The 18619-nt window shown below is 40.7% G+C and overlaps 1 long non-coding RNA gene across 3 annotated transcripts in view; it reads right to left on the reverse strand.

Annotated features, from left to right (window-relative positions):
• Positions 1-18578, reverse strand: part of LOC138683874 (uncharacterized) — a 42798-nt gene extending 24220 nt beyond the window's left edge. For 2 of the 3 annotated variants that reach the window (XR_011323353.1, XR_011323352.1), the window contains exons 1-2: positions 18439-18578; positions 14512-17410 (exon numbers count right to left, since the gene is read on the reverse strand). This is a non-coding gene — a long non-coding RNA (uncharacterized lncRNA). Of the gene's footprint in view, positions 1-13019; positions 17411-18438 lie in introns of those variants that run through there. The other variant, XR_011323351.1, reaches the window with a different exon arrangement.
• Between the last annotated feature and the right edge of the window lie 41 nt (positions 18579-18619).

The raw sequence follows: 18619 nt of genomic DNA on the forward strand, positions 1-18619 counted from the left end.
GAATCTAGGGCATTGTGCTGGCACTGCCATGCATAAAATTTCATTATTTTTTTGAGTTTCTATGCAGACCTATGACCCACTTCTGTTCCCACTGAAATCCATGGCAGATTTAATAGGTGCTCTATTTTTTCATTTTAATAGGCACTCTATTTATAGAAAAATATGTAACTTAAAACTATGTGAATTCCAGTCTTGCTTCACCTTCTACTCTTCAAGGGATACTTTTTACTGAAGAACTAAATGCTACTCCACAGTAGTAACTGTGAAAGTAACCATACATTGTGCCTAAAATGCCTGTCATAGCATATTTAGCAGATTATCCTACATTGCAGAACAGATTTTTTTTCCTAGCTACTAAGATACCATAACCTCAGCGCGTCATTAAGGCTGTGCCTGATTTTGACAGACCATCCCTCAGAACAAAATAAAATTATTTTATACTTCATCATCTCTGACTCCTACCAATCAGTATTCGTCAAAGTTTAAGGCTATCAGAAATGGCACTGATGAGGCATGAAAGCTGGAAAATGTGGAGCTGCTTCCCATTAGTCAGTCTTCCATCTTCTTCTGCAATGTCATATGTTAAAAGTTGATTCTTTGATACACTCCACTTTTTTTTTTTTTTTAAGGTGATCAAAGAAAAAAACCTTTGCTGCTAACACATCTGGGAAACATCAAGGTCATTTCCATTCAAAAGATTTCACTCTCTGCTACCATCTTACTCAAGATTAAGTTTCTACAGTGGGCCCAATACAGCTTTCAGGACTTCAGCACAGGAAAAGTAACGAGGCAAAAAAACCCCATGTCTGTTTCATAAAATTAAGTATATCTATATATATAAAGTAACACACAGATATTGTCAAGATAAATTGTGGTGGTACTTAAGCTTAGATTTCAGTTACTCCTATTTGTTGCAAATCAGTGCCTGGATCCAGTGTGATCCAGTCCTGGGACCCTGGTAAGCTCTTACATGATGCACATAAAGGAGCTACGACAAGCAGGTGTGAGCTCCCTTTGCTTGCACACCAATCTAATGGGCCTCCAGCCAGCTCCAAACTGAAAACCCGTGTGACTTTGTTGGGGTGACACTGTGCCTGAGCTAATAAGCCGTGCTCAGAGGCAGAGTGATCTGGGCTGGGCTTCACAAACATGCTTTTGAATTGGAGCTGGCTTATGTCCAGGCAGCTGAACACACATGCAGAGGGAATTCATGCATGAGAGCAACCAACCATGTAGACGTATCCACAGTATCATCAGACTGAAGGCTACAGCTTCTCTCCAGATATCTGAGTATCTGCAAAGCCTCTATTCTAGATTTCAACGTATATGCACTGTATTTCACTGAACCTTCTCTTCTGAGCCAATGGAAACCTTTTGCATTATACAACCTACCCTGTCACCTTCTGGCATTGTTTATTCCTAATAAATCCTAGGATTGATTTGGCTGTCCCTTGTTGAAGGAACCACCCATTTCCATCTGGTTTGAGGAATATTCCTGTAATTACCTTGGTTTTGCAAGGCATATGGGAAACCATTGTCTTCCAGTTTTGTGATGGTCATGTCTCACAAAGCTAAAGTTTGGCCAAGTTTCTTGTTCAAGAAATCTATGCGCTATGGAAGTCCTGTTCAGTTAAGCTTGTCTTTTTAAGACATCAATAAACCTATAAATATTTTGACTCCATAACATAGTTAACAAGTGTTTTAGTTCACATGACTTCAATCACAGTTCAGCAGAAATAAAGGCTAATATATTTTCTAACTTGGCCATTATTGTTTTTACCCAGTTCTAACTGGGTACTTCAGCTGGGCTGTTGCAATTTTTTACCACATCATCGCTGACACGAAGGCAATTATTTTTATTACTTGCATTGTTTTATGTATACAATTGGAACTTAATTCCGCTCTTTCACTCTCTCTCCCCTCTTTTTCTCTCCCCTCCAAGACTATTGACAAAGCTTGATGCTGCTTGATGCTGTAATGCGCCGTACCTTTGAAAATACGTAAGGTTATCCAAACAGAAAGCAAAATAAGCATAGAAAAACAAATTGAAAAATGAGACCATGCTCTGTCTATATATAAGAATAATAGATTATACAAAGTGCAGAGCAAAAATGACAGCTGTTTTAGATATTAGAGAGTACTTACAGCAGGAAAGAGAAATCTAAAAATCAGCACAGGAAGGGGAGGGAGAATTAGGCCCACTATTGTGTAAGTCAGGTAGAAATCGAAATGCGGCATTTCAAGTGGGGTATAGGCACACCATGTACATTGGGCAGGTATTCTGACAACTTAAGTGTGTCTCACAAATATCTGCATGCTAGATGAATGTTGAATTTTCCTTTGAAAAGTGAGCATGTACAACTAACACATGCGATATCTCAAAAAGAAATTCAAAGACTTTTCTAAGTTACGAAATAAATCTGTGTCTTTACTGTGTAACATCTACACAGTAGATGTAAGAGAGTCCAGCTTTAATATATGATGCTAGGACCTATTTAATTTCATATATACTTGGTCACAAGAAGTTGCTTCTTTCCTTTTGAAATTGCCTATATTATTTGTCATTACATATCTTGCAGCCTTCTCAGTATCCATAATAGCTTATTTAAAATTTAATTAGGAAGTGTGATTCATAAGCTGAACCCTGTGAAACCAAAACTCTATTAAAAGGTATGAGTATTATGTGTCTTTAAACAGCTGGAAAAACTCTACTGGCACAAAAATATGTATTTAAGCATATCAACTGGCACAATGAAATTAGAAACTTTCTAATTACTTAATTAAGAAACTGAAGTTAATGGCTGAATGCAGTTTGCCTGCAGTAAAGGAAACAGTTCAGTTACCCAAAATCCAACAGCAGAAAAGAAACAATCCATATTTTCTCCCTCTGGGAATGGAAGCAAGTACCAGCTGCCACACTGTATATATAACTGAGATCTATCTCAAGGACCCGTATTCAGATGCTCATTAGAAAAAGCAAGGAGTGTTTTTAAACTGTCTACATGACTCAGGAACATAAGTGCTCGTAGTGAGAGTTAAACAAGCAGCCTAAACTTGATCCTTTAAACTCCCCCTGGGTACTTTCACCCTCACTCATTTAAATATGCCCATAGGAGATGTCTTCAATGGGAACAGAGTGAATCTGAGAACAGTGAAGAGCCCACTATATAAATGGAGGGATTCCCACCACCTCCAAGGAGGGCAAGAGGTGGGCCTAAACGTACACATACGTCACCTTTATTTTTCTTGGAAGATTTGCACAGTTTTGCTGCATTTGATGGTAAGAAATTCATGCTAACGTAACTTTGGTTATACCAGTGTGGCATGCTGTATTAGCAAAAACAGCTTGTGGCCATGTTTTTAATAAGCAGTACAGCTAATTTTGTCCATACGGGAATGTGCATCAGCTCTTTATAGTGTTCTACCTGTATCACTTGGAGAGAAAGGATCTTAACTGCTGCTACCCAAACTCTTTGCTCTGTCGCAGAGGTCCTGCTGTGACATTGGGAAGGTTGTTTAATCTCTTGTGCCTTGAGATCCCTTACCCTGTTAAGCTGAGGTAACAGAACATCCCACCTCCCGTTGCTGTCCTGATGGGAAATACATTAGAGACTGTGAGCTGCTCAGCTTGTGATATAGGCCATGACTGATGACTGCAGTTAGACCATTATCCTTAATCTAGGCCATTATGAGTAAATTAAGGCTCTTCCTGTGTCTTCAGTGTTTCAAGAAACTAGAGTGGGGAACTATTCCTTAATTAACAAGCTGGTTTCAACATCATATGCTTTTCAAGCTTTTTAACATTTAAATAACAATCACAAAAAAATCAAAATAAACAAAGCTTGGCTAAGCAGTCCAGGTGAGAAACATTAATTCAACTGAAATGCTGTACCAGTTAGAAATGGCAATCTAATAATATTGAAACACAAATTCCTTTAAAAACTGTCACAGATCACTGTTTCTGTACTATAAAAATGCATTCAGCTATCCTACTGTGCTGGATGTTAATATGTAGGTCTTTTTTTAAACTCAAATTAGATTACAATGTTAGTAGGTCATAATGGAGCTATTGTTCTCCTACCATGTACCTTCCTGTGCAATTCTGCTGCTGATAACAAATCAGGGAATTTAGGTGGAAGGAGAATGCTAAACCTTTATGTCAAGCCATCTAATGAATGTGAGCGTAAAGAAACGATACACTTTAAACCAGCAAGCACTCAGGTAAGTATTTTTCCTTCTTACATTAACACTGAAGACAACAATCTCAGCCATCTTTCTGCTGAGGCAAATTCTATGAAAACCTACCCAGTCTGGCCTTTCAAATCAGATGTGTGAGGCTCACCACGGAAAACAGAACAGGGAAGACTTTCATGCAGAAGTGAATTCACCCGTCAATGCAGTATTACAACTTTGCCCCTGCACACACAGTTTGGGATGCTCGTGTTTCAATGACAAGAAATCTTGCCTTCCCACATGAACTTGGCTGGAGCTACTACCTGGAAAAGGTGGGACTGAGAAGGAAGAGAGATGTTCGTGCCAAGTATACTTCTATACTTGAAAATAATCGTCTAGAGCTCACAGAGGTCCCTAGTACAGAGGCAGCTGTCATTTCACTTTGTTATTGCTCTATAATCCGCAAGTGCAAAAGCATCATTTCATGGAAAAGCCTGCCTTGGAAATGGACACAGGGCACACACAGGAGCCTAGGAGGGGTCTGGCTCCTTCCCCTGCAGCAGGGTCAGGGGCTGGAGTGGGGCAAGCGTGGAGATGGGCCTCACTGCCCACGCACACAAGAAAGGGAGCAAGCTGCTGGCTGTCATCCCGCTCTGTGCCTTCTGCCCTGTGGCTAGCAGAGGGTACATTTCAGCACCTGCCTGCGCCATGACTTTATGTGAAAGGAGCCCAGTCAGAAGTGTGTACGCTGGGCACTTTATTCACAGGACTCAGATCCTTTGACTCCTGGTACGACATTTTTGCCTAGTCACATTTGGATCAATTCATAAGGTGAATTTGTGCATAATCCTAGGACTGCTTCTGCCTCACAGAACAGCTGTAACTGAAGTTTTCACCTCTGCTAAGTGTCCTTGAAAATTTCTTCATGCATTAGATAAGAATGCTCTAAGCATCGGGCTTGTTTAACCAAGAATAAAACTATGTAATTTAAATTTGCGAAGATACACCCACAGCCTCTCATTCTTGTCCAAATCGTAAGACAAATGGACCATCCTTAGCATACTGTTAACTTCCTCCCAATAAAGCTTACTGCATCTTAAATATCACGAGGAAAACTGTAGATAACAAACTGAAGAGTCAACAATGTCTTGCTGTTAGAGAAAAAGGCCTGGAGTCTCCATTGTTGGAGGCCTTTAAAAGCACATTAGACAAATACTGTCAAGAGCAACACAGAAATATGTGAGCCTTCCCTAGATGTAGGAGCCGGACCAGGTGATTCTGGAGGGGCTCTCCTAGCTCAGTTTTTCTGTAGGTCTGCCTTAAACTACTTACCTCCAGCTGCACTTAGCCAGATGCTAATTTACAAAGGCAAATGCTAACATCAGTCTTTGCTCACCCCCAAGTCTGGTAAGAGTCTCACTTACCCATAAAAAAATTAGGTGAAGTCTTTATGATTTTATTTACTACTATCATCAGTATTAATGATTAATAATAATTAATAATTATCACAACAGCTATAAAATAATAACAAATAATAAGAGTTAACTCTATCGTAGTGGTAGGACAATTCTCTGCCCATTTACATCATTACACTTTAGGTTTCTACAGAGAGCTACACTGTACCTTTACAAATATTTTTTTTTTGAAGCTTTCTTTTCACTTGGGACAATCCATCTCCAGATTATACAACACACACAGAGTGTTATATACTTCCTCTACACAGGATATATAGTTACTTACCAACATATGTTCGCAACACCAACAGAGTGTTTCAATTCATGGATATTATAAATGCTTTTTGTTAAAGTAATGGACTGAAATATTAGTAAACCCCTAAAAAATAAGAGTGAAACTAATTATCAAAGTGACCATATAAGTACTTCCCCAGCTGCTAATGCAAAGCTAAATAATATAATATCCTTGGCCAAAATTGAAGCCTGGGAAGAAAGTCTGTTTCTTCATTTATATCCATACTAAAAGCAGAACCACAGCAGCTAGCTATATCCAGGCAGCTGCCAGGCATGCCTTTGGCAAGATGCTGCTCTGAGAATTGTTACTGCTCACAGTTACACAAGGGTGGAAAGCAAAAACCAGACACATTTACTGAACCAGAGGCCTGCAGTTAGACACATAAAACTCCGTAACTTTCAGAGCGAGCAGCAAGATGCTTCTACTTAAGGTCTAAATATAGAACCTGGACCCCTACATTGAGCACAGATGTATTAAAATACTGGGTTTATTTAAGAATTTGGATTCAAATTGAACTAATGCGAAAAAGCACACCAGAAACCCCATAGAAAATACTCATATCAGCATTTCCTTAAAAAGGCTGAAACTCAGATCCAGGCAAAGCTTAGACAGGAGCTCAGTTAGAAAGTGTCACTCCAGATGGCACAGAAGAAATTTACCACTCTTCCCCTCACTGCCCAGGGCGAGGGGGATGTTGCAGTTTGACAAGCCTCAGGGTGCCTGGGAAGATTTGGGTGCTTACACCAAAGCCCATTTCTTTTTTAGCCCCAAGGCTTTGTCCCTTAGATGCACAACTCCTGGGGATCACTTGTCCAGAACCACCTTCTGAAACAATAACTATTCACCAGTGGAAACAAGTAAAACAGCGCTAGGGACTCCACGGCTCAGTGAGGCAGCAAGGAGTGGGTAAACAACTAGGACAGCTTAACCTGGCAATTGCCTTCCTGCAGAACCAGTCCTGTGGCTGTCCCTCAGGCTTATCTGCACAAATTATTTCATAGAACTGTCGCAAAGCTTGAATTCTTGATATCTGTGAAGCACACAGCATGTCAGTAGCTAGCAAGGAACTCTCTGCTTGCAAAATAAAATTAAGAAACAGAGCAGATCCCACAGCCACTAACAGCCTGCTCACAGAGGGCTGAATCTTGATCTGACCTTAACCCTGCAGATGGGCCTTCCAGCTCCAGCTGTAGAGCAGCATGCAGCACCAAAGCTGGTCACATTCCCATTTTGTAGTTAAACAGTCACATTCCCAGGTTGTAGTTTTTCACTGGGGCTGCTTATTTGGAGCCTTACACATCTCTGAGCTAACTTTCAGGTTAAAAGCAAGAAGTCTCACTGCCTGTTACTTGTTCAGAGTAGTGCAACAACCACGAAGAATGAGGGCAAACTACCAAGTACCAGTCTCTTGGTGACATCCATGGACAGCACGGAGACCGGTACATGACATGTGAGACCCTGGGAACTCACGTTGAAACATGCATTTCCTGGCTTTTTCCCATCACAGGAATGACTACCTAGCAAAAACACCAAAGATAAAATAGGGGTGGTTGTTCTTGGTTATTTGCACTAATGAGGACCTAGAAAATATGTTATATTTTTCTAATTCCTAACATGAGAGGACAAAGGACACAGGAATTTTCCTATGGGTTTTTTTTTGTGTGTGAGTTTTTTCCCTGGAATGTTATTACACCACAAGGGCTTCTGCTATATCCAAGCCAAGCCAAATGCAACCCTCTTTTTTTTTTTTTCCTCTGGATAACCCAAGTAAAGCCTAGATAAACTCCATAGCTGTATACACCTGCTGGAAGTAGTCAGAAAAAGATGGTGTCACTAACACAGCAACAAACGGAGTGACACACATAGGAAGAGAAACAGGATAGCATCATACTGGGCCTTTTTTACATGCAGGCTTCAACCACTGCTTTTAGCTGAAATATCAGAACAAGACATACCTTTTACTTCATCACTTTCTTAGCTGAAAGGGGTCCTTTGGCAACTTGCCACCAGCACCAGTGATGCTTACACATAATAAAAGCAGTGTACTTGAACACAACAATAAAGATGATAATGAGAACCTACTCGCAAAGGGCTGAGTAAACAGCAGTCAGAGAGAGAGAGGACATGCTGAGAAAACCAGAGCAGAAAACACACTTAATTTCAATGGAAAATGCAGTGAGATTGACCCTCATCTCACTGAAGCCACTGGGACTCACAATCCTGGCTGCAAAGACGAATTTCATTATGATATCCCACTGGAAAAATGTGACTGGCAGCTGTAGAAAGATGTGGGATTTTATTAAGATGATGTAGAGAAACAGACTGACTTTTGTAAGCTCTTGAAATGACTAGCAGCTGCAGAAGCTCATCTACGTAACCTAATCTGTCCAGCTCCACTTCACAGGAATGCCCATGGCCTCGGTAGCCCATCTGCAGTGACGCTGCACTGCCCTCTCGTTCACCGCCCAATTACTCTTATTGTAAGAAACACTTTCTTAATGACTTGAGATTTTCCTGTTTCAGCTTCAGGCCATTGCACCTTGTCTTTCCTTCTTCTGAGAATGTGGATAATTCCCTTCTTTCATTTATACTATTACGTCTGCAATTATTTATAGTCTGTAACTGTAAATCTCCCGAGTCCTCCATTTAATACAGTCCTTTCAGTGTCTTTTTCTGCAGTATGTCTTACTTTTCTATCACCATCCATCACTGGCTTTCTATCTTCCTTACTTTTAAAATAATTTTTACATTATGGGGACTCGATTGCATTCACCATTCCAAATGTAGCAAAATCACAGCTATACAAACCAGAGTCTCATTATTTTAATACTATCACCTGGGAAAAGGTGGGTGTGTTTTATGTGACAGTGAAAGACAGACTCAAAAGGCACAGGCAACCTCATTTTCAAATGGCAAACCACATCTTAAACTTGGAAGTGTAGGAGCAAAGCTCTGAGTATTCTCAGCATGTCCAAAATATTGCCATTTTCTTCAACCATGCACTAAGAAACACAAGAGCAAGCAGTCCTTGTTAAATTAATAAATAATAATGAGAACATCAGTCTGAAAGCAGGATCTTATAATAGAAACTATTAACAAAACCTTTACTCCAGGTGACAGTGATTCCCTTTTACATAAATCAATATAAATTTAAAATTCAAATAATGGAGAACATTTGGCCTGAAAAAAGGCCAAAAGCTTCAATAATAAGAAGTATTATGAAAGGCATGGATAGAGTTAATTGTACAAAATTGTTGGCTTATTTTAAATTTTTCCTAAATTTTCATTTTTAAAAAAATCTGACAATCTATTAACTGAAGATTCAACCATCCAGTCACTTGAGGATGTACTGCAGGCCATAGACTGTCTCTATTTCCACAGTACTTACCCCTAAATTACTTGAGCACTTGCCAATCATTAATAAGTATACCCCCTGGAAATGCCTTCTCACACTGGGAAACATTTTTATCTCCATTTTACTGGGCAAAGAGGCATAGAAAAACTGAGCTACACACGAACACTTGAAAAAATTTCAACAAAGCCAAGCCATGAATTGAACACGTATCTCCTGAGCTGCTCTTCAGTATCTTCACAGCAATATTCTTAAGAAAAAACAGACAAGGTAGCTGCAGTTGAAACGCCTAAGGAAGCACTCATTATATGCAAATGAGATTTATCTTCTTGTGTCAGGAGATGCTATGCTGTATTGATGCTGAAATGACCAATGCTAACTACAGAGATCATGATAAAATGGATCTCCAAGGAATAACACAGACATGATAGAATAGCAATCATGAGAAAAACACAGCTTTGAAAGGTACTTGCCTGTATTTTAAAGCATTCAGGTAAAATGAAATAATGGTTATGACAGTGTAGTAGCTTTGCATATTAATGATGTGATAGACTTCAGGGGAAAAAAGAAGAGATCAAAAGCAGTCTAGAAAAGGAGGGCTCTATTGTTATAGAGACAGAGTCTGCTATGGGCCACTAGATATGGCGACAGACAGGCACAACTCTATGGTGTTACAAGGGAGAAAGACGTGTCAGGACATTGTATTATTAGAGAAGACTTAACTTCCCATACACAGAGAACAAATACGACTGATAGCTGTCAGTTCTGCCTACTTTCAGACATGAGTGGCGTGTATCCTCACCAAGTAGCCAATGAACCCATACTGCTGCGGTTGAGTTTTAAGTTTGTTTTCCATTGTTTTCCACACCAGATCTGGCAAGATCTGATCTGAATGACCATGGGCTGACTCACTTAAATACACAGAATTAAGTTCTCTATTGTAAAAGATCAAATTTTTAAAAATTCAGAGAACTAGAGAGTTTAAGAGTTTGAAATTCCTTTAAATGCTCATCAAATGTATTAACAAAGAAAAAAAAGAAAGTGTATTGCATATGATACTAAGACTAAAGATCCTGTAAGTATAACTCTATAACTAAATTAATACTTGATTCACTTTTCAGCAGAAACAATAACTATACAGTCAAGGGTAGGATGGTTAAAGGAAAAAAGGACACAGAAAAAGAATTATCAAAAATGAAATAGAGGTGAAACTCCAAAGATCTTGCAGTGGAGTAGACAGTCTCTATCCTAGGACATATGCTACAGGAGAACAGAATGAGCATTGCTTTTATTTAAGGAAGGGGAGGAGTTTCTCAAACAGCTCAGCCAGATCAGACCTCTCGTCTGACTTCAATAATATACAAAGTTTTAGGACAAATACGGAAGAGAAAACACCATAAACTTCAATGTGCTTGGAAAATGGGAGAAAACACAACATGGATTTACCAGAATTAGATTGTGCCCAGGTAATCTGAGTCCTTCTTTCCTTAAGTCATCTGAATTTTTCGACAAACTATCTAGACCAAGTCCACATGGGACTCGGTAAAGCATCTGACTGAGTCCAGCACAGGAAACTATTAGTTAAGCAGCAAATGCTGGCAATTTGTACAAGAGTTGCCAGATGTGTAACAGATACCCTAAAGGGAACATGAGGGGTAGTGCTGAAAAGAAAACATTGGGATAAAGTAGGTTACTAAGAGAGTTCACCTGTGATCAGCCACGGGAGCAATCTTATTTAATATCATCACCAACAATCTAGCCACAGAAATTAGGAAGGGTTTAACAGAATTAAAACCATGAAGTTGGATAACACACTTACTAGACAACTGACATATTGAACTAAATAATAGAAAGTGCCTAAATGCGCATCTCTCCCCTTTGATCACACAGGTAATCTTGCACCTCAAGTTAAATACTTAAGGTAGGTGGATACTTAAACAGCAACCACAACACCATCTGATGTAGCTGGAAAAAGGGCACACAGGGTGTCAGACAAGGTATTTCTAGCAAGGCAAGTATTAATGTCAGCTTAATGTCAGCATAGGAGGCTGGGATGAGGCCTCCTGTGGAGCTCTTTGCACCCTGGAGCATCACCTACCTTTCTGTTCAGTCAAGCCCAGGAAAGGTGGATTCAAGCCAGGAGAGGGGCTGATGATCCCAAGCACGATGGTTAGAGGGATGGCCTATCACCATTGAAGTGCCCAAAAGAGTTTGGCTAGTTTAGCTTGGAAAAAAGGGAGCTGAGCGAGGACAGGGAAGAATGTCAAGCACCGTCACTGAAAGTCAACATCAGTCTCAGAAGGAACAGAAACAAAATGAACAGCAATAAATTCTGTGTGGAAGATAGAAGATAACTACATATCCCAGGAACAAGACATCAGCTACTCTTGATAAGTTTTACAGTAAATGTCACCGCGAAAAGAAAAAGAAAAAAAAAAATCAGGAAATCCTCCACAAAAAACCAACTCTCTAAAGGGTTGCAACATGATGCGTAATCAATTTACGGTTTACTTATGACTTAGCTTTCCACAGCATAAGACTAGACTAGACTCAGCCTTCCCTTCCAGTCTTCTGTTCATTATTATAAAAAGATACTTTTCCTTTTGAGAACAGTTTTAACAAGGAAATAATTGACCTTGCAAGAATAAAACGTATTTATACCTATCCTACCCAGGTATGTTCTAAGACAGCCCAGGCCTAAGAAAGCTGATTTTCAATCAGCAGAACAGAAGTTAGAGTCTACGTATTGCTATAGACAGACACATTTATATTATATTCTTGAAATAGACATAGAAACTGTGTTTCATGGTGTTATTTCATTTCACAGAAGCAATTTCCTTGTAAGCAAAATCTAACAATATTTCAGCATGCAGAACAATATTATCTTGCATATAAATGCAAAGACATCAGTACTGATCAATTTCAATGTAATTTAAGATTTAAAGGAGGAGCTGTTATACTGCATTTCCTCAGTTTGTAAATCTGTGTACCATTTCTTGCAAAACACCACCGGCACCAGAGAAGAGTTTGACCATTTGCCTGTTGAATGTTCTACTTCCTCCCAAACAACAGTATCCACAAAAAGACTGTGAAACTCAAACATATGGGGAAGAGGAAGGGCTAGTTAATGAAAATGGCAAGAGTTTACAACACTGTTAGGGATGAAAAATGAAAGTTGCATTTAAAATATGAGTAGGTAATGCAGAGTATGACAACAGATCATTTTTGCAGCAGCTATGGGACATGGAAAACACAACCCACTGTTACACCACATAACCAAAGAGCCCAGGGCAGCTGTCTCACCATGTCCTTAGTTTATTCTCTTTTTGACCACCAAGTGCCACAGCCTCTCTGCCCAGAACAGTGAGAACTCCCCCAGCATGGTTCTCTGCTGCTTACCCTTCTACAGAGGTACATTCTTCTGCCACGTTTGTTACCTTTTTTGCAAATCAAGAACATATTCAGAAATTCTATATTCAGGCTAATACACTGTATTCTGTTTCCATATTATCCTCCAGATCTGAACATTCCCAAAATGTTCCAGATCATCTGCTCACATGTTCATGTGAAGGGAAAGTAGTATTTCTTTGCACACATCTGCAGTGACACCCTCATCATTTCAATATCTGATTAAAAATTTCTCTGCTAGCATGCAAGAACATTGTGGCCCACTCCAAGTTTCCAGTAACATTTCTTTTTGTTCCCCATCTTATTTCCTATGCTCTACAGGCACAACACCACAATCTGAAGTTTTAACCCATTTAATTAATCATATTCCTTATTTTTAACACACACCACCATTTTCCATCCTTTGCAAAGAAGAACACAAATACTAATATCCTCCTCCACTTAATATACAGAGATTTTGGAACACAAATGTCAGATTTCCCAAAATGCATGTGTACTTCCACAAAGGTGAATATATACACTGTTAATCATGAGTGTACATTAAAAAAAAAAAGCAAACAAACTTCAAGTTCCCCTTTTTGCACTGGAAAACTTCACAAACATGTACTTCTGGAAGAATTTTAATAAAAGTTTATATTAACAGATACACATCTCACAGGAAAAACTCATCAGAATATACTCCAGTCTATGTATACTGAAAGTAAATCTTGAGGTATCAGCAAGATGGATTTATATTTGGTTTATTACTAAGCATATAGAATTGATGTCACATGAGGATATGATACTCTAAAGAATATCTCTTTTCTAAAGATAAACATAAAAAAGTGGAAGTAGCCACACAGTTGCAAAATGGGCAAGACTGTATTTTTGAAGCCACATTCTGTCCCACACCTGACAGAAATGCAAGCTCTTTTTCCACCACAACTAAAATTTTATCACGTATTTCTTGAAGAAAAAAGCATAGTGGAAGTTCTGGTTCCAATGCATGACTTACAACTCTCTCATTTGCAAGTTTATGCAGTGCATGCACAGCACAGTACCACCAGTGAAACACAGATTTGCGTTTTGAAAACAAATTAAATACTTCCAGGTTCTGATCCTAACATGACTTTAACTATTGTGAAGTCTTCCAGTACTAAATAAACCCTAAACTTCCAACCCTAACTAAAATGTGTTCATGTTCATATCACACATGCTAGGTCCTCACAAACAGGGGAAACCCATTAGTAAGTGACTATACAAAGAAAATTGACTAATTTGTAGCACAGAGAAGGAAATCCTGTCTTCACAGAAACCAGTGGCAAATGCCAATTGATGTTAGCAGGTCAAGAATTGTACCCAGTATTTTTTCCATTGTGAAGAACACATCCAAAAGAGACAAGTATTTTCTAACCTCCTTCAGAGATAAACTATCCATTTTTCTTGTACCACTAGTGATAAAAAAAAATCGTAAAAATTCATATTAAAATCACCGGTGAGACAAGAGTTCTCTCTGCCTCATTTTTACAACTCACAAGATGATGATCGGAAGGGTAAGGGGGACTTTTTTGTGAGTCTTAATTTACTGTTTGCTAGGTATCCTGAGAACAACACAAGAAAGGTGCTTTATTAGTGCAAAGTTGTTTGTTTGTTTTTTCTCCTTTTTTTCCCCTAAACCTGCAGACAAAACACAGAACATGGACATGAGTAGCACTTTTAACAGTGTAAACATTCATATAGTTTGCAGAGAAGCCTTGCAAAAAAAAAAAAAAAAAAAAGGAAAAAAAGGCCAATTTGTCTCTTAGATACAGCCACAAAATCATATGGATCAGAAGGATTCATGCACATACCTATTTTAAATTATTCCCAAAGGATGCATTCTGTCTCTCTCATGCTCTGTACACCTCCTCTGAAGTCAGTAATACAGATCCTGGCTCTGCACTTCCAAAATACAGCCATGAATACACCTCCTTTGATTACTGTCAGTTCAGGCATGCAATGATCTTATGTGCAGTTAATGTCTTTGATGGTAGCACACAATGAAGAAAATATTTCTGCAAGTGATCCTAAGGCAGGATGCTATCCCATGATAGGTAGCTGCTGCTTTTTCTACCCTTGAGGTTTTCCTTTTCTTTATTAGATTAGGTTGCATACTGCAGAAAGATCCTCACTTCACGTCCTTCACCAGAGAAGCTGGAGGCAAAAGTCCCAATGATTAAAAGACCTGAAGGTGAATTAGTAATCCCATTCCAGTGCTTCAGGAACACATTTAGAAATGGAGGCTATAGGGTCTTTAAGGCAAAAAGAGAAAGGAACACAAAACACACTGAATTCATATTACGTGTACTCCAGAAGGTCCTTTCTGTTCTTTATTTTCTCTTGTAAGTTGACTTTACACTCTATAACCCACAGGGTAAGTTAATTATCCCAAAGGATCCAAACCTACTGTAAGTCCAAATGCATTATCAGGTGAACTGATGTTGGAAAGTCTCTGGGACCCCAATATCCACCACCATTCCCCAAAAGAAAGGTAATAGGATGCTGTTACTTGGGTCCTTTTTTAAGGCGAAGGAAATGCCTAACTGGTTCACTTAGCTTCTTGGCAATCTTTTCCTGCTTTTTTCAAGGCAACATCACTAGACGTTCAAGAGTATTCACCAGTTATGAGTCAGAAAACAGGATGGAGACTCGGAGACTTCTCTAAAAACAATTAGCAGTAATAAAATTATTATGCATAATATTTAATACCATATACCACTTGACATTTTACAGTTCTTTGCACGCACACAGATTGTTCTGTAGAATATCCCGATGAAGAGAGCATGTCCTATTATCACAAATGAGAAATCTGCAACAAACCTTCATATCCAGTGAAACCTCACTGAATCCGAGCATTTGCTCAGTACAAACAGCAGAAGCCACTGCTAGAAATACAGTTTAGGAATGCTTTTCTCAGCCAGCCTGGCTGGTTACAAACTACTCCTGCATAATGCCTAAGTGGTTTTGGAAACACTAGCCCTGCACATCATGTGTGTTTATAGTGCATATTTAATAACATTGCTACAAATACATATTAATGCAAATAATAACAGACTGGTTCTGAGAGCAATACAGGAGCAGAGCACCCTCTGGGATTGTTCTTGACTACGGGAACTTGCTTAACTGAGATGGCAATGCCAGCTTTCCCCTCACACTCACTCTCTGCACTCCCTGAGGTTGCCTACTTTCTCATCCACCTTCTGTCTGCAGCTTCCTGACTTCCCAACAGCTCAAGAAGTTCAACTCAAACAGACGTGGCAAAAACCAAAGGAGACTGAGGGTCACACATGGAAACAAAGCAAATGTTAATGCATTTCCCAGACTGATGATGAAAGGACTTGCAGTTACAAAAGCCAGCTCACACTCCCTACAAAATGCAGCACCTTCTCTAAACCTTAGACCCTCTTGGGTGCTTTGCTCCTACGTTATCACTAGCATAGCAGGACTGCTATTCTTCTAAGTGCACATTTTCCACAGAAACCCACAATTTTATTCCAGTTCTCCTGTAGAGATCCATTCTGGCTTGTATCCTTGTGCGTATGAATGAAGTCACACTACAATTCATTACACATACTGCAGATCCCCCCACACACCTTACCTTCCCATTCCCACATGAAGCAAGCCTTTGCGAGACTATGGCTACCACAAAGGCACAAACCTCAGTGCACGTGGCTTGTGGCTCCTGGCTCCCATGGATCTCACAGATCTCCAAGAGGGGCTGGCAGGCTTTCTGTCTGAGATCCTTTACTGGAGATTCCACCAGAGCCTGCAGATGATCAGACTCATGCACTTACTTATCATGCATTTTAACTTAGTTGAAACGCTAACACTTTCTACAGCAAGTTCTGCTTTGGAGTCCAAACCCTCAGATGTGCAAAGAGCTAGGTACATCCAAGATAGAAAGTTGCTTCCCCATCACAAAGCCAGGTGCAGGTGCTCACGGAGCAGCAATAATGCAGGGGACAAAGACTGTTTTTCCTCCCCCCAGTAAAACTGTATCTTCCACAGACAAACAAGGAAGACCATCAACTACGAGCATACATTATGTTATGTCCAGCCCTGTATTTCTGCATGACTGGAGTTGTCTTCTGTATTGCTGCACTCAGCATATGGCTTATGAAATATTTCTGCAATGATAACAGGGCATTTGTGAAAATGCTGTTCAGCCCAAAGCACAGCAGACCATGCAACAGTGAGTACCCGACTGAAGGCAATACGTCATGCTGAAGATCTGCAAGAACGATGTTTTCAGCATACCACTTACACTAAGCCATCTTCCTGAGGACCCCAGTCAACCCCCTTGTACACAATAAATTTTTTTCTGGCTTGAAGCAGCATATGTTTGCAAGAACAATGCTGTAGCATCTAATGCCACATACCAGGCAGGCTGGGAAAGTAGAGTCTTTCTCTTGCTGCCCCTGAGGCCATGAGGTAGAAGGGCTATAGAGAAGCAAACACTAGGCATCACTCTCTTCACATTTACACACATATCCGAATATCATTCCCAGATGTATTTCAGTTACACGAAATCAAATCTTGACGTCTTTAACAAGTGTCAGATACATCAACTATTCGCCCATTTGGATGACCCAGACGCTCGTTCGTTACATGAGCTGCAAAAGACAATCCACTCCGAAGTTATTCATGCAGTGGTATGATTTGTCTTTAGTGGAGTCATGAAACTGGATGCAATTCAAAAAGGGCTTCACTCTGCAAATAACGTATAAAGAAATATGTTATGACATTTAGGAAACAGGGAGACTCAAAAACACTTGCTTCATTGGACGAATCACCTGCATTACTGAAAAAGACTTAAAATATTAGGCTAATAGTTGAAGAGTTCATTTCCAAGGAAAGAAACAGCAACCAGCTTTTCACCATTTTTGGATGGAGCAGTTTGCTGAGGTTTATGTCTCCACTACAATATTAACAGCACAGCACACAATATTACCATAAAATAGCAAGTCTACGAACACAAATGAAAAAGAGGAGAGGATCACTAAACCTCAGCTGCAAATTCTGAGTGTGCCATGAACAAAACCAAATTTGCATTTTACCAATGCTTCTTTTCTTTATTTCACCACGACATAATTGCATGTTTGAAACACTACAAATGTGGAATAAAACTACCAATTCTCCTCCTTAAAATAAAAGGTTAAGCTTGTAATTATACGACTTTGACATATCATTTTGTGCAATTACTAATTAACTACGATCCCTGATCAGAGAGTGCAGAAGTAGCGATTTTCTTCCTCAAGAGCCGCGCCTGATTCGATTTAAGTCAAGTTCGGCTACGGAGGGAGGAAAAAAAACCCGCGGGCACGCAAGCATGCGCCCGGGGGGCACCAAATGGAAGAAAAGCTTCTTTGGAGAAAACCATCCCGCAACGCGGATTTCGCCACGCCTGGCTGTGCCGCCCAGGACGGGGGGCCCCGCAACGTCCCCTCCCCGCTGCGGGGCGCGGACGGCGGCATCGGCGTTTGGGGGAAGCAGGCGAAACAAAGCCGCCGCCGCCGCCCCCCAGCCCGCGCCCCCCTCCGCCGCCGAAGCTCCCTCCGGCCGGGGCGGCCCCGCACCGCCGCCTCGGGTGCAGAAGCTGGCAGCGGGGTCGCACCACCCCCGCCCCGCGGAAAGAAGGCCGGGAGGGGGGAGCGTGTGTGTGTGTGTGGGGGGGGGGGTTCTTCCCGCAGCACAGCACCGCACCGCACCGCGTCGCCCCCCGCCGCAGCGCCACTCACCGTGCCGCGTCGCGCCGAACCGAGCCGCGCCGAACCGAGCCGAGCCGCGCCGGTGTGCGGGCGCGCCGCGGCGGCCGCAGGTGCCGCGGAGGAGGAAGCGGGGGTGGGCGGCGCTGGCGAGCCAACCGAGGCCCGGCGCGGCGCCGTGAGTCACCAGCGGCAGCGCGGGGCGGCCGGGCGG

Source organism: Haliaeetus albicilla, chromosome Z, assembly GCF_947461875.1.
Source record: "Haliaeetus albicilla chromosome Z, bHalAlb1.1, whole genome shotgun sequence".
NCBI lineage: Eukaryota > Metazoa > Chordata > Aves > Accipitriformes > Accipitridae > Haliaeetus > Haliaeetus albicilla.